The following is a 7,206-nucleotide window of genomic DNA, read 5'->3' as shown; positions in this document are numbered from 1 at the left end:
AATGTTTAAATATTTTATTTATTATTTTTAATTTTTATGTGTATGGGTGTATTGCCTATATATATGTAAGTACACCTTTGTGTAATGTCCATGGAGGTCAGAAGAGGCCATCGGATCCCCTGGAACTGGAGTTACAGATAGTTGTTAGCCACCATGTGGGTGCTGGGACTCAAACCTAGGTCCTCTGCAAGAGCAGCCAGTGCTCCTAACCACTGAGCCATCTCTCCAACCCCCAAAATAAAATAAAAAAAATTAAATTAACCTTATACACTACAATATGCAATGTTACAGAGAAAACACTCTGATTCCAAAAGGGAAGAATGGAAGCACAGCAAGGAAAGATCCGGTCAAAGGAAGACCAAAACCCAGCAGGACAGACATCAATGCTGCAGCACTATGTCCAGCAAGCACCCGGACCTTGGTAGCATCGTCTGGTCTCCAATAGGGCTGTGTCTTTCATTCTAGTTTTGCTGCCAGCAGCACTTACCACCTCTCTCCAACCAACTCCAATCTACCTTTCCACAGTGAACATCCCAGAGTCCTGGCACCTCCAAATCCTGGGGTGTCCACTGCAACTTGGACTTTACTCTCATAGCTTCATGCAATGACCTATCAGGGCTTCCTTGCAGGAAATTCAACCATGACCCGTATTACCTGGCCTCAGAGGCTTTCTGTAACTTTGGTGTAAGCCTCTGTGACTCTTCTGTCATTCATGAACAAAACAGTAAAACATGAATGACGTTGCCAAGTTCTCCCCTACCCCCTTGGACCACAGCTTCAGCAGCTTCTGCATACCTTTGAAAGGTGTGGTCTTGCCTTCTGGGTGACTTTCCTAATTGTTTGCCTTCCCCCTCCCCCTCCTTCTTGTCCCTCTCCTTCTCCAACAGCATGTCATTCTGTAGTTTCGGCTGGCCTAGAATTCACTGTGTAGCACAGGCTTGCCTGAAACACAATGGTTGTTTTTAATCTCTCTACATTAATTTTTTTTTTTTTTTTGCGTTTCTGAGATCAAACCCATGGTATTGATCATGTAAGTAAATGTCCTACCACTGAGCGCCATCTCAAGTTCTGAGGTCGCTCCTTAATGACACTGATCTCTTTAACAATTATAGATGCTTTCCCTATACCTGCCTTGCCGTCAACCTTAAAGCCACTCCTGCTCTTTCCATCACTGGACTTCGTGTTTTTCACACTGTACTGTTCTCATTGCCAATATGAATAAGATCAGTGAGACACATACCCATGCTGCAACCTGGATGCTATGCTACCTTGAATTTTCCTCACCCAAACAAACAAACTTGAATTTTCCTCACCTATTACTTGCTTCTCTCTTTTGTTTTTGTTTTTTTTTTTTTTTTTCAGATAGGGACTCCTTACAGTCCCAGCTGGCCTAGAACTTGATATGTAGACCAGGCTGGCCTCCATCTCACAGAGATCTGTCTGCCTCTGCCTCCTGAGTGCTGGTCATGCGTGGCTTAGCCCATTACATTTAAATGCAGCCTTAATAGAGTTTTCAGGACACAGACCAAATACAGCAAAAAACAATTGCCAGAATATAACATGAATGACCTAGTTCGTTGATCTCCCTGAAACCTCATGAGCATAGTCTTTCCTGTCTGCATGTTTCCTGACGCCATGATCTATTAAACTCCCACCATAATGTCTATTCTCTGCTTATACACTAGGGATTCTATTACCCACAGCTCCAAATTCTTCAACATTCTCCCTGCAAACCAGTTCCAAATGCCTATAAACCATATAGTCAGATTTATCACAAAGTGACTCCCCTCCTGGCACCAACTTTCTGTATTAGTTTCTTTCTCATTGTTGTGACCAGACACCTGACAAAAAAAACACGTAAGACTTTGTTTTGACTGACTGTTTGAGGGCAAGGTCCTCATGCTGGAGAAGGCATGCATGGCAGCAGGGGTGTCAGGCTGCTGATCACCCTGCATCCGCAGTCAGGAAGCAGGGAGAGATAACGCTCAGATGGCTTCTGTCTTTTCGCCCTTCCTATTCATTTTGAAATCCCTGTCTACATGATAGTCCTGTCCACATTCAAGGTCTTTCTTTCTCAGTTAAACAACTCTGGAAACACCTTCACAGATGTGACCAGCGGTGTATCTCACAGATGATTCCAAATCTATGCAAATTTACAATGAATATTAACTATCACAGGTACAATCTAGAACTTTTGGTATTCATGTCAACTCTTTCATAGGAAAAGATTTCAGCCAGAGAACTTTCTGAGCACTTAGCCTGGCCTCGGGGGAGGTCACTTGGTGAGCACGGGACGTGAGAGCAAAGTCTTTAACAGAATTGTGAAATTTCTGAGTAGGTTCTACAAATGCTACAGGAAGATGCAGACTGGGGCACAAATGGATTTCCCAGTGCTGTAGAGAGTCAGCTGCAGTCAGAAACATTTTTTTTTTTTAATGGAATAAAAGGAGGAATTTGCTGACAGTGTAAACTGTGCAAAGTTGTCCTGGGCTTCTATCAGATCTAGGGAATTCTTAGCATCAGGATCTCACCATAGATGGAATCAGCACTTTTCATCCAAAAAAGTTTGTATCACGAACAGTCAAATGGAGTAATTTTGAGTAATAGTAATTAAAGGTCCAACTTCTGCAAGTACATGGTTTTAAAAATAAGCTTTAGGACACAACACTGTCTACATAACAAGTATCATGCCAGAAATTGCACAAAACCTGAAAAATCACTTCACAAGCAGAGACAATGTCGCTCACACATGAATATTATACACTGAGAGTAAGGACTGAAAGGAAAGTATACACTGAAAGGAAAGGACTAATGACTGGTAAGACAGATGTACTGTGTTATAATTTGAATCTGAAATGCCCACTAAAGGTTCATGTGTTAAAAACTTGTTCCCCAGATGGGGAACCCTATTAGGAAGCTGGGGAATCATTCAGAGATGGAGCCTCACTTGAGACAGTAGGTCCCTGAGGGCAGAGAGACTTGAGGGTATGTTATTCTTGCCCACTTCCTGTATGGCTCCTATTTCTGGTCCACACTACATGATATGAATTTTGAATGGAGCCCTGGAAATGCTCAGCCAGGGACCATAAACACCAGAGTTGCTATAATAGTAACAATGATAGCAGCTGTATTTATTGAGCATGTACTATGTACCAATCACTGTGCTGAATATTGAGTGTTCTTTATATCAGAAAATACAATATGGTGCAGTCATGTTGACTTAGACAACAGCAAATGTTTTTCCCAATTCTAATGGCCTGTGATTCTAAGAAACTATCTGTTTCTGGATGTCCGTTTGATTTGAAAGTAAAAGCCATACAAGAAGGGAATGAATCACCATATAAATTATTCAGAATTTGAAGTCCCTTAGGGAGCTGGTCTCTCAACTTTGATTGAGACATAGTTCTTCTCCCATATCTTTAGTTTAGATCAAGGCTGCATTTTTGATGTCTCAAGTCCAGAGAACGGCCACGAGTAATAAGACCTAAGAACTAAGTGTACCTCCATTCATTCCATTATAATTATCAAAAGCGTCATCTCCCATATAATAGTTATAACTGGATAACTATTTCCCTTAAAGCCCCAAATTGTTGTGTGAGACAAATTAGGTGTTGTTGCAAAAGGATGTTATTGTAGTATGTCTGGTTTTAGATGTTAGTTTTATCACACTGCAGCCTTAGAGAGGTTGATTCATACAAAGTGTCAGCCTTGGAGAAGCAAAGCTAATCAATGCCTCCAAGGGTTATTATCAGAACGTAATACTGCAATGTACTTAGAGTACTACCCGGCAGGAAGGAAAGTGGGTTTCCTCCATGCTAGGTATATCATCCCTTCTGTGTAGAGGCTGGGAGGAAGGTATATGTGCACAGCACACTTTCACAACCAAACAGGAATGTACAATGAAAACAGTAGTATCAGGTGTTGTACCATTTTTCCTTTATAGACTCTCCCTGTTTATGAAATTCACTAGCTCTTTTGTTTGGCATCAAAGTTTTCCTTGAGGGATTGAGGGTGCACTTCAGACGGACACCACTTGCCTAGGATATGCAAGGGCTTAGTTTGAATTCCAGTGCCAGGAAAAAAGTCCGTCCTGACTCAATGCCCCTGCTATGACATATATAATACATACTTCTCTGTTACTTGCTGTGGTCCCAGTGGGCATCATTCTTTCCCAACTCTGAGCACTTACTCATAGCATTTGCTCAACCTGCACATAACATGCTTTTCTGCTCATCCTTGGTGATCAGAGTCTTCGCACCCTTCACCATACAGGCCAAATGACTTCATGAAAACTTTCTTCCAAACTCCACTTGACAGAAAGTGCCTATTCTGCTTCTGGTGTCTCCCCAGCGCATGCTTATGTTGCTTCATTTTTCACACACTCCTCTGGCTTAGTTACTTTTGGATTCCCCACTACCACCTCGGGATCTTAAGTGCCTTGAAAGATAGAAGGTTTTCCATCTGTATCTGTATGTCTCATCCTCTGACTGGATCCCACCTTCCCCAATACACACAGTACATGGGCGATGCCTTATAATTATAAGAATTTGAAAAAATCAGGGGTGGGCATGGGAATCCCTAGGTTGCAGAAAAGTGTGTAGGTGGAGTGCAGACTTGGAAGAGTTCCTATCTAACTCAAATGTGGTGAGATAAAACAGATGGCACTTACCTAGGGACTGCGAGTATTTATTACAATGAGATATTTGATGTCTAAGAACAAATTTTACACACACTTAGTATTTTCAGTTGCAAGTTACTCTACTTATTCTCCAACGAAATGGTGGATGAGTCATTCACTTTTCCACCACAGTACAATCCCTCTCCAACTTTGAGTTAAAAGTGGATCAGGATAGGCAATTTACAGAAAGCCTAGCTACTTGTGGCCCAGTGAGACACGATGAGCTTCACCAGCAGCACTCTCCACTGAGAATTTTGAATAGAGACCTGGAAATCCTCAGCTAGGGGCCGTAAACACCAGAGTTGCTATAATAGTAACAATGACAGCAGCTGTTTATTGACCATGTACTGTGCACCCAATCACTGTGCTGAGTATTTAAGGCATTATCTTTACTTCTCAAAATGTCCTGTGAGGTTGAAACTGTTAGAGCCCAGAAAACCACAACATATGTTTAAAGAATGGTGTTTCAGGGCTGGAGAGATGGCTCAGCAGCTAAGGGCACTGACTGCTCTTGCAGAGGACCTGGGGTTTGATCTCAGCACCCACGGGGCAGCTAACAACCATCTGTTACTCCAGTTCCAGGAATCCAAAGCCCTCTTCTGACTTCCTTAGGCATTGCACAACATGGGTGTACTTACACACATGCAGGCAATATACTCATACACATAAAATAAAAGATAATAAATTAAAAAATATGGTGTTTGGTATGTTAAGTCTTTTGAATTTAATTTTAGAAAGCTGTATCGACACCAAGATGTTTCTGGCCCTCCCTAGCACCTCTGGCTTCTTACCATTTTCTTCCCTTGAGGCTCAGTGGGGAGGCTTTCTTTCCCCTGCTTGTCTGCTGGATAGATCCTCTAGATTAAGTGGTGGGAGAGACTACAGTTGGCCCCATCTCAGAGCCCAGAGAACTGGGTCCTGGCTATTTTCTGTCCTTCAGGCCCATTCATTCCCTACTAAACAATCCATTTTCCCTCTGAATTGCTCATTCGGCCCGCTTATCTCCCTTCTCTCTGTTCTGGGAGGAGGGTGTGTAAGCTTCTAAATCTCACTGGGTTGCTGGGTCTTCGCCTTCTGGAGATTTACTGTATGTATAATGTGCATGCCTTTTCTATTATTAATCTGCCTTGTGCTAGTTCATTCTAACTAACCTGATTATCAAACCCATGGAGGCGAGAGGGTAAGTTTTTGTTGCCCCTAAAAAGCTAGGATTGGCTCCATTTCCATTTCACAGATGAGGAAATCAGAACACAGAGAAATTGTCCAGCCAGGCAAGAATCTGTTTGCAGCATCTCGGGTCTTAACTAGACTGAACTTTGATTCTCCAGATAGGGCAGGTGAAGGGGAAATGGCCTGCGAATTCTATCAGAACAGACATTTGAGGGTTGCAAACAAGTTATTAAGTAAGCAGACAAAGCCAGTCTATCCAGGAAAACCCCAGAAATACCAGGGAGAAAAAGATAAATGGAAGATCAAGCAGCAGCAGAAAAACAGCACACAGCTCTGTTTCCCACCAGGTGCATCAGGACTTCATTCCTGCCTTAGGATTCCTGAACTCCAGTTGACCTTTGTAGTCACTAAATAGTGGGTCCACACCTCAGGCCAACTCTCTCTACAGACTGCCACATTCTGGAAAGGATTCCCGACCCAGACTCAGAGTGTATTGGGCTTCTAGCCATGTTCACTGGGAGGCCTTGATCTGGTCTTTACTGGGTCAGAACTTCATCTATAAAATGTCTTGGGGTGGGGGTGGGGGTTGACTAATAAAACTTCTTGTCTTTAGTCAAGAGTTGAAGCTGTAGCTCAGTTAAGACACAGAAGGTGACTAAGCTATGGAAATACATAGCATTTTCCTCTCCTTTTTCTTTTTTGCATAGTATCCCTTAGGGCTTGTGTGATGCAAACCACCAGTAGTGGGCCAGTTGGTAAAGAAGATGGTAATGTTATCTATTGGGTTTCATTTCCCTCTTGTGTCTCTGTTTACAAAGTCACAGGTACTGCCAGAAAATACTAGAATCCCTTTGTTCTTGCTGTCAGCTCTTCTAGCAACAGCTCTTAATCAGTGAAACAGATCTATTTTTCCACAGCTCTGTTTACTCATTAGTAAGAACATTCTCCCTGAGCTGGTTCTGTGTTCTTCTGGCCTTGAATCTTCCTGTTTCTTGCTTGATCAAATCCTACTTTCTCTACCACTTGAATCCAACCTGCCACTTCCCTCCTCTGTCCCACCCACCCCCCCAACACTTAACAGATGATTGGAAGAGAAATGTAGTTGACTAAGCAATGGGCAAGACAGCTATCAGCCTGAGAGTTCAGCCAACTGTGTGATTCCCCAATTTGGTTAAGTACAGAGACACAAAGGTTTCACATTTAATTGAGTTTTGCAGTGGGTTTATTTGTGTATGAACCATGCCGATCTAATAAATATTACAGGGGGCTGCTTCTGACTTTGGAAGGGTTTTAGGTATCAACAAAATTGCAAAACTCACTGACTCCAGTCCTCCTGTCATGACTACAAGACCAGAACT

Source organism: Nannospalax galili, unplaced genomic scaffold (genome assembly GCF_000622305.1).
Source record: "Nannospalax galili isolate Female #2095 unplaced genomic scaffold, S.galili_v1.0 scaffold95, whole genome shotgun sequence".
Taxonomy (NCBI): Eukaryota; Metazoa; Chordata; class Mammalia; order Rodentia; family Spalacidae; genus Nannospalax; species Nannospalax galili.
This window is presented reverse-complemented; position numbering follows the sequence as displayed.